General features: G+C 38.4%; 1 pseudogene; it reads left to right on the forward strand.

Annotated features, from left to right (window-relative positions):
• Positions 1 to 6,339: 6,339 nt before the first annotated feature.
• LOC147502097 (thiosulfate/3-mercaptopyruvate sulfurtransferase 1, mitochondrial pseudogene) lies at positions 6,340 to 7,861 on the forward strand (annotated as a pseudogene).
• The last annotated feature ends 217 nt before the right edge of the window (positions 7,862 to 8,078 follow it).

Genomic DNA, 8,078 nt, shown 5'->3' on the forward strand with positions numbered 1-8,078 from the left:
ATTGAAGGATTATTGTCCCTTTTGGTTTTAAATTTAATCTCATATTTTAATATCATGGTTGATAATATGGTATTAGGGTTTCGTTTCATCCTGGGTTTTTATATAATTGAATAGGGTGACGATTGAGATAATTATATCTTGGATAATTCCCTATTTTAAATTTTCTGGAAATTTGGGGTGTGACAAAGGGTCTCGCCGATGTGCCATTTTGAGTAGACCTAACCGCCTCCACTTTGTCCATGAAGACTTGTTTTTGCTCCTCGGTCCACCCATCGTAGCAGCACCTTGTCTCTAGCTCGAAGGCTCGCTTGGCCTAAAGGCCCATCATATAATTACACAAGAAATAATTCTCAACCAACACTTGGTGAGATTCGAACTTGCAACCTCTCCCATGAGGAGAGGGGTACACAACCAATTAAGCTAGAAGCTCTTGTGTTTTTTTTGTTTGGTAAGCCTGTTTTAAATGAGATCAGTAACTCTTTGATGCTGGTAGGATTCGAGCCCCAGACCTCTAGTATCATCACCCAAAGGTTTATAGCCATTATAGCCACATTGTAAATTAATCTAAGCAAAATCATGGACTTAAAAGTTGAATTAAGGGTTGATTTTTTGTAGATATGATCTCCTTACCATGGAGAACATGCTCACATAAATTTAGCTTATTCAAAGAAGTCTAACATTAGAACATGCTCACAAAACTTTTAGACCGTTAAATAAAAAATTAAAAAATGAACACTAATTTTAAAATGGTTAGATATATCCAAATATTATGATTTTTTGTGAGAATTATCTTCATGGTGGGAGATCATCTCCACAAAAAACTAGGCCTTAATTTATTTGTATGTCGAAAATGTGGCTATAATGTGCACATAATGAATGTGCCTCTATCCCTCTCCATTTCATTTATTATTATTATTATTATTATTATTATTATTATTATTATTATTATTTTTGGTTCTTTACCTGAAGTTCAAGTTGGTAGTATGCATGCTTTGTTAACAGCCCTTCCGCTCAAAGTTTTTGTTTTGATGGTATGTATTATATTTTATATACAATGTCAACAAATTCATGTAAGATTGTTCATAAGCATTTGAGTTGAACTTGTGGTTGTTGCTTTTATTTTATAATTTTATCGATTCATTTTTGTTACATTGACGAAGATAAGTGCGCATTATCATCCATAGATTTGAAAAACAACTTTCATGCTCCAAACATATTGAAATGAGTGTGGAAAAGTGAACAAGTTTTGTATAATTACTTACTCAAAAATATTTAGGATTGCTCACCTTTAAGTACTGACTCCCTTGCTTTTGAACAATAGAAGACTAAAAGATGGTTTAGTTTAGATAACTGCCTTATAGATACATATAACTTCAAAAGCTTATAGTTATTTAATTAAATAATTGTCTGATAAAGAGGAGAAGTGATGCGCGCTACAAAATCACAGTGCAGGTTGAGTCTTTTAAGGGTTACTCAAAACAGGAGATATCCTAATTGACGGAAAATATGCACAAGTCATATGAAGACCAGCTCAACCGAATAACTAAGATGGTAAATTCCGATTTCCCTTGCATTACATTAATGTTTGTCGCTCCATTACTCCTTCCCCAATCTGTTTACTCTTTGTTTTTTGTTCTGACCTGACATCTCAACTTCGTCTTTTTAACCAAATTATAAGGCGTCCATTGACTTGCTAATGCTTTTACTATACGCTTAAGGGGTTTAGTTTACCATGTTGGGTTTGTCTTTTTTTGTTTCAACGATAGAATCAGATGTCCGATAATTTCATTAAAAAAATGACATAGATACCAAAAAGCTTGAAGAAAGTTTTCTCGTTATGTTTTTGGTGTATTACAATGGCACAGAGATGCCTCATAGAAGTACCAAACCTTGTGCTTTGCATATAAGCACAAATATCTTTTTTTGCCATATTTATTTTACCGACATTAGTAACTCTGTAAGTATTGATAAACATACTGGTGACTACTGGTGAGTAGTAGGTACTGTTTGCTCCCTGGCCCCTCCCTTAACCCTATTTTAAGAATAGTACAAAAAACTTTTGTGGGAGAGGTGTTCCCCTGCTAAGTTCTTAAAAAAACACTTCGGATAGCACATGAAAGTTGTCATGTGTTTGAAGCAAAGAAAACATTTGGTAGTAGTCCTAATCAAAATTGTCTCATGAAATTGATATGTTCTGGAGAGAAATTGTCGTCGTGAACCGTGAAGAAAGATTGAGTTTTTCTGCTTGTGATTAAACACACTAGTCTAGAAGTTTCGTATTCTTTTCTCATTGTTGTTTTAGTACAATACATTGGACCTTTTGCTAATGACTATATGTATTATATGTATAATCTATTTAGGTTAAACTCAAGCTTACAGAAACCACAAGGAAGCTTGAACAACAATTAGCAGAAGAGCATGCATGTTGCACGGTTAAAAGTAGTTGACGTAGCAGAAGCAGCTCAAACTAAATCGCGTGATGAAATTCGTTGACTGAGGCAGCACTTGCAAAGAGCCGAAAAGGAAACTGAAGCATTTCGCCACAAAGCCGAACACAATTCATGTGCTATATTATGAGATGATATCGGCTTACCTTGCCTAGTACATTTTGGTTGAGAGAAACGTCAAAAGGAGTATTTTATTTGTTTTGCTAAGTTTGACACTAGAGTTTCCTTAAGTAGAGTGCAAGTTTAATTGTGTATGCACATGGCAGTATATTATTTCATTACTGAAAGAACAAGTTGGCCTGAATAATTGTGATATCAGGAACTTTTATTAAAATAAATAAATAAATATCGAGGTTTTGCAATTAATAAATATCGATAAAAATTGATGTCATTTTTAAGAAGAAATCTAACGGTTCAAAAATGCCGAGGTTTTGCAATCATATTTTATTTAGGTTAGAGGTTTCCAAATGAGCTAAAATTTTGTAGAGATGATCTTTATGGTGAATATATCATATCCACAAAAAATTACGTTTGAATTCATTGTCTAGGTGAAGTTTTACTTACGTATTTACTTTTAAGTAAAAATAAGTATGTGATAGGGTTATATACTAAAAGCATTACTTTTGTATTAACTCTAATTCTTTATATTTTGAATGAGAATCATATGGGCAAATGTTATGCATGTTATTAGTTATATACATGCGTCATATGCATGCGTCTAATACTTTATGTTATAGATGATATGGTGTGTGGTGATGCACAAAAGATCATATCATTAGTACCTTATAAAGTATAAGTAAACGTTCACAACCTAGATGGATTTGGACAAACCATTGGTACGGTTGTAGTATAATATGGTATTAGCCTATCTTGACTACAGGATTACACTAGTACACTTTGTGTGTATTGAACAGGACCAAGTGAGGTTGTTTATCTTTATACTGACTATATAAGAGAACAAACACCTCTGTTATTATGGATGCTTGTCCTCTTAATCCAGATATAATAATGGGCACTTACGTGCATTGTACATTGCTTTAAATCATCAATGAGTGAGATTCATTTGTGAATCAACAAACTCGATGGATTGGGTAATGACATTGTATGTAAGGTGTGATGTTGATTATAGAAGGAATCCGTGACCCGCAGGAAGTTGGGTTGATGATGTCCCCTTGAGGAGCTCATAAGGATTTTCATATAAACCCTACAGGTGGATTTAATCCGACATGACAATGAGGTTGAGTGGTACTACTTAAGGACATAAGAAGTTGATTAATGTAGTTGTCAGTAACTTGACTTAATCAATGGGCATTCGATATCTTAAACACGGGGAGATCAACGAGCATATAATATGGAGCCCATAAATGTAACACGTATTTTGGGATTAGGGCGGTAGTGCAACAATGGCCTTTAGTGGAATAAGCCATTTGTTGACGGACTTGGGCCGTGTGTTCTGGGTGAAACATTGTAAGCCCAAGCCTGTTAGGAGACCCAACCCTAATTTCCCCTCATAGTCCCTGTTGTAGCATATAAATTGAAACCTCTTTCTCTAGCCGTTTTTTTACACAAAAAAAACTCAGGTTTTGTTCAAGGAAAGATAGATCCAAAATCAGTTCTAACTTTGTGAGTGAGAGAGGCCAAGAGAGAAAGAAGAGGTTGGAAGATCGTTGCCCACACAACGCCCATTCTAAGGATAGGAATACAACAGAAGATCAAGAGGTTGCTGATTCATAGATCTTAGATTCTCAGAGTTATCTTAGCCGATCTAAAGGTATGAATTCCTAAACCAAACCGTGAACACCTTTATTCCGCTACGCATGGTATTTCGTGGTTCTTAGTCATTTGATGCGACCATAACGGTTCCTACAGTATGTACTTCTAAGATATATATATACTAGGTGTAACCCGTGCCTTTGGCACGGAGTAATATAGTCATTTGTAGTATAACAATTTCAATTGAAGAATTTGCACTAAATAAGTTAGTGGATATAGTTAATTGACTGTGAGATAATTAAATTAATCAAAATTAATTTGTCATAAAGTTGTTAGAGACAAACTATACGTTGAAATTAGTAAATTTGTTGAGATTATAGAACATGATGTCAAGCAATACAAATTATTTAAAGTGATGAACTCGGTAGGATGAGAGAAGGCTTTAAGACATTTTGAAGTTTTGAGGATAAAGAAGTTTTCTATTTTTTTCTCGTTGAAAATGTATGTTATGTGGATCATTCGAGATTTTGAATAATTATAACATTTTTTTTTTAATTTTTTTTAATGGAGTAATCTAAATTGGTTGAACTTGTGCAGTATTAACGAAACAATGCTAGGTAGACATTTTTTTTACATTTTTTAATGGAGGTTACACAATGTTGGATGTATAGTTAGATGAACATGTTGTTATGAGTACATCAATTCTCTTGGAAGATGTGGATCTTGTCCATGGCTGAATGTAGGTGTTTGTAAGTGTAGTAGCCATATTCAGGGATGTATCACATAGGTACTGGGCCAAGAGATAAAGCCCAGACCATAGTATGTATTGGGCCCAGAGAGTAGGCCCAGTACCATACTATGCCCCATGAGTAAACCTAAGAGAGGGATATAAAAAAAAGATGAAAAAAAAAGAGAGATGAGAGAGAGAGGAGAGGGAGGTGAACTTCTGGCTTGATCCCGAAATGGGTACGTAGGCAACCAAATTGGTGCAGCCGATAACGAATAGAGCTCTAATACAAGTAAGATTATTGGTCGCGGTAATTGGTTGCAACAAATGGCGCTGTCTATGGGGAATGAGGCAGTAGATGAGGCAAAGATGGTTGGTAGTTATTACTAATACCAGCTTCTGCAGAAAATACAAGAAAAAGGTGTCACCTTTAATTAACAAACACCACAGTAAATCTCGGCGTTGTTATCACAATCTAATCCACTTGTCTCGTCTGCAAGATTGGAATTTGAAGAAGACAATATGGATGCATTACAGGGATTATACTCTTGTTTATGAGTAGAGGCACGAACTCTCACATCCTAAGATTTGATGAAAACTTGTCTTCGTCTATCTTCTTCCACCCATAGTCTTCAACACTGGATTTCAGGTAGATGGTGGATGTTCCCAAAGGATGGGTTTGTTAGCCTGGATGCATGGGACTATCTCGGTTGACGCCTTTCAATTGGTACAATCTTCTTATCAATGGATACCGTATGTACTCTCTAGGTTATGCACCAAGATCGGACCCCCTTTACTGTACAACCTTGTTTTCGGAGGAGTAGTAAATGATGCAACATCGGTGGTCCTCTTCAATGCAATCCAAAAGCTAGAGGTTTTCAAATTAAATGGCTGGGCAGCAGCCCATATCGTTGATGATTTCAATGAGCACTGCGCTTGAAATTGTTGCTGGGCTTCTTACTGCTTATGCTCTTAAAGCTTTATACTTTGGGAGGCCTTCAACTGACCTTGAAATTACTTTGATGTCTTTAATGGCGTACCTATCATACTTGTTGGTTGAGAACTAGTCTTTGCCGGTACTTGAGGTTGGGAAAGAGCTGTTTGAGATGGTGTTGATGGCTAAGAGGTCGCTTGAGCTGTCCTGTTTGGTGAGGGAGTCTCAGACTCACTTATATGCATAGCCTGAGGTCGAGAAGGGACTTATTTGCTAGTGATGGTATTCGAGATGTTGTCCGGGTTGGAGATGGAGGCCGAGACTCGGCCCTTGTTGGGGCTTGGGGTTGTGAAGATGGACGTGGAGGAGCTACTCTTGGAGGCCGACATGGAGGCCAGGTTGATGTGGTGGGCTGAGTTGTTTGTTGTTGGGTAGGAGGTCGTGGGGCAATTGGTGCTGGGTTAGTGAACCAGGGAAGACGAAAAAGACGAAATGGATGCCTTCTTGATTGATCTGCCATGGCTAGTCAAGAAAGTTATTTGGGATATGTCGCCAGCCAAAATGGAGATGATGGGGGATCCGGGGATGTTTTACGAGCTAGTGGTGAGGCTGCGCGATAGTGGAGATGGGGCCTGAGAGGTTTGTTGGGGTTGTGGGGTAGTGAGAGATGGCGATGTGGTATCTACTAGTGAACCTGTTGTTTCAGCTGATTGGTTGCATGTGAATATCAGAGGCCCTGATGTGAAGGTTCTGGATGCATCTTGGTACATGCTAGACGAGAAGAGAAACCCATTTCGAGAATAGTAGGTTGCCCGCATTCCAGGTGCACTTTTCTTTGATGTAGTTGGAATTTCAGATCGAGCTTCAAATTTACCGCACCTGTTATCAAAGGAAGAAGCTTTTGCTGCTACGGTTTCAGCACTTGGTATCCAGAATAAAGATGGGCTGGTTGTTTATGATGGAAAAGGAATTTTTAGCGCCGCTCGTGTTTGGTGGATGTTCCGAGCGTTTAGACATGAGAGAGTTTGGGTATTAGATGGTGGCTTGCCACAATGGCGTGCTACAAGATTTGATGTTGAATCTGGTGCTTCAGGGGATCCTATTCTGAACGCTAGTATTGTGAGTGAAGTAGTGGAGAAAGTTTATAAGGGACAAGCAGTTGCTCCAATCCCATTTCAAACTAAATATCAGCCTCACCTTGTTTGGACGCTTGAACAGTGTCTTGCGGTCTTGTTCTTCGTTGGAGGATTTTGTGTTGGGGATTTGTATTCGGAGTCAGATGATAAAACTTGGGTTTGAGTCGAATCCAGTTTTGGGGAGTGCTTGGGTTGATTTTTATTCTAAATGTGGTTGCTTTTCAGAAGTTTTTGAAATATTTAAGGTTACGGATTGTGGTGATGTAATTTCTTGGACGATGATGATCTCTTCATGTGTAAAAGCTCGGGAATGGGGCATGAGAGGTTTGTTGGGGTTGTGTGGTAGTGAGAGATGGTGATGTGGTATACTGGAATGAAGCTCCAAAGGTGCTACTACCGAAAATAATATCGTAGGTGTTTGATGAAATATGTGGGTTGGTGGAGTAGTGTGTGGACTTAGGGAGTGTGGGTGACGGCGTAGTGTGGGAATTGGGGGTATAGTGTGGACATTGGTGGACTAGTAGGGTGTAGATGGTGATAACAAGATAGGTGTACCACCTCGGGTTTGTGCGGGGCTGTTAAAAAGAGGTGGACAATCACGCCGAGTATTGCCAAAATGGTGACGGGTCTAACAAGGGGCAGCATAGTCCCCTCCTTTGTGTTATTGATGATTTTAGTTTTTGTAGAGTATCCAACGTAACAACATCGACAGCGAGGAAGTTGGAGACAAAGGAACAATAGGATCAATAGATTGGGGTTGAGATCAATGGCTTGGAGCGGCTGAATACGGATGGTAAGATGATTACAAAAAAATGTAGAGGGGCATACATCGCGGCAGGTTACAGAGAAAGAGAAGGATCCGCGGAACAGAGTTGAGATTGAGCGGGTTTATTGCGGGATATAAAATTAAGTAAGACCGGGGTCGAGCCCCGTACTAGTTATACGGGGAACCTCGGAATCTGCTGGTGTCTCTATGTAGTGAGGATGTTGGGTCCACTCGTATGTGGGAAAAGATAGAGAGGATCTGCTTCTAAGCTAGAGAACGGGGGGGGACGAGCCCCATGGACCCTCGTGTCTAAATCAAATATGGGGCGAGCCGTTGTTCTCGGATAAGCATTGAA

This window comes from Coptis chinensis, chromosome 4 (assembly GCF_015680905.1).
Source record: "Coptis chinensis isolate HL-2020 chromosome 4, ASM1568090v1, whole genome shotgun sequence".
Taxonomy (NCBI): domain Eukaryota; kingdom Viridiplantae; phylum Streptophyta; class Magnoliopsida; order Ranunculales; family Ranunculaceae; genus Coptis; species Coptis chinensis.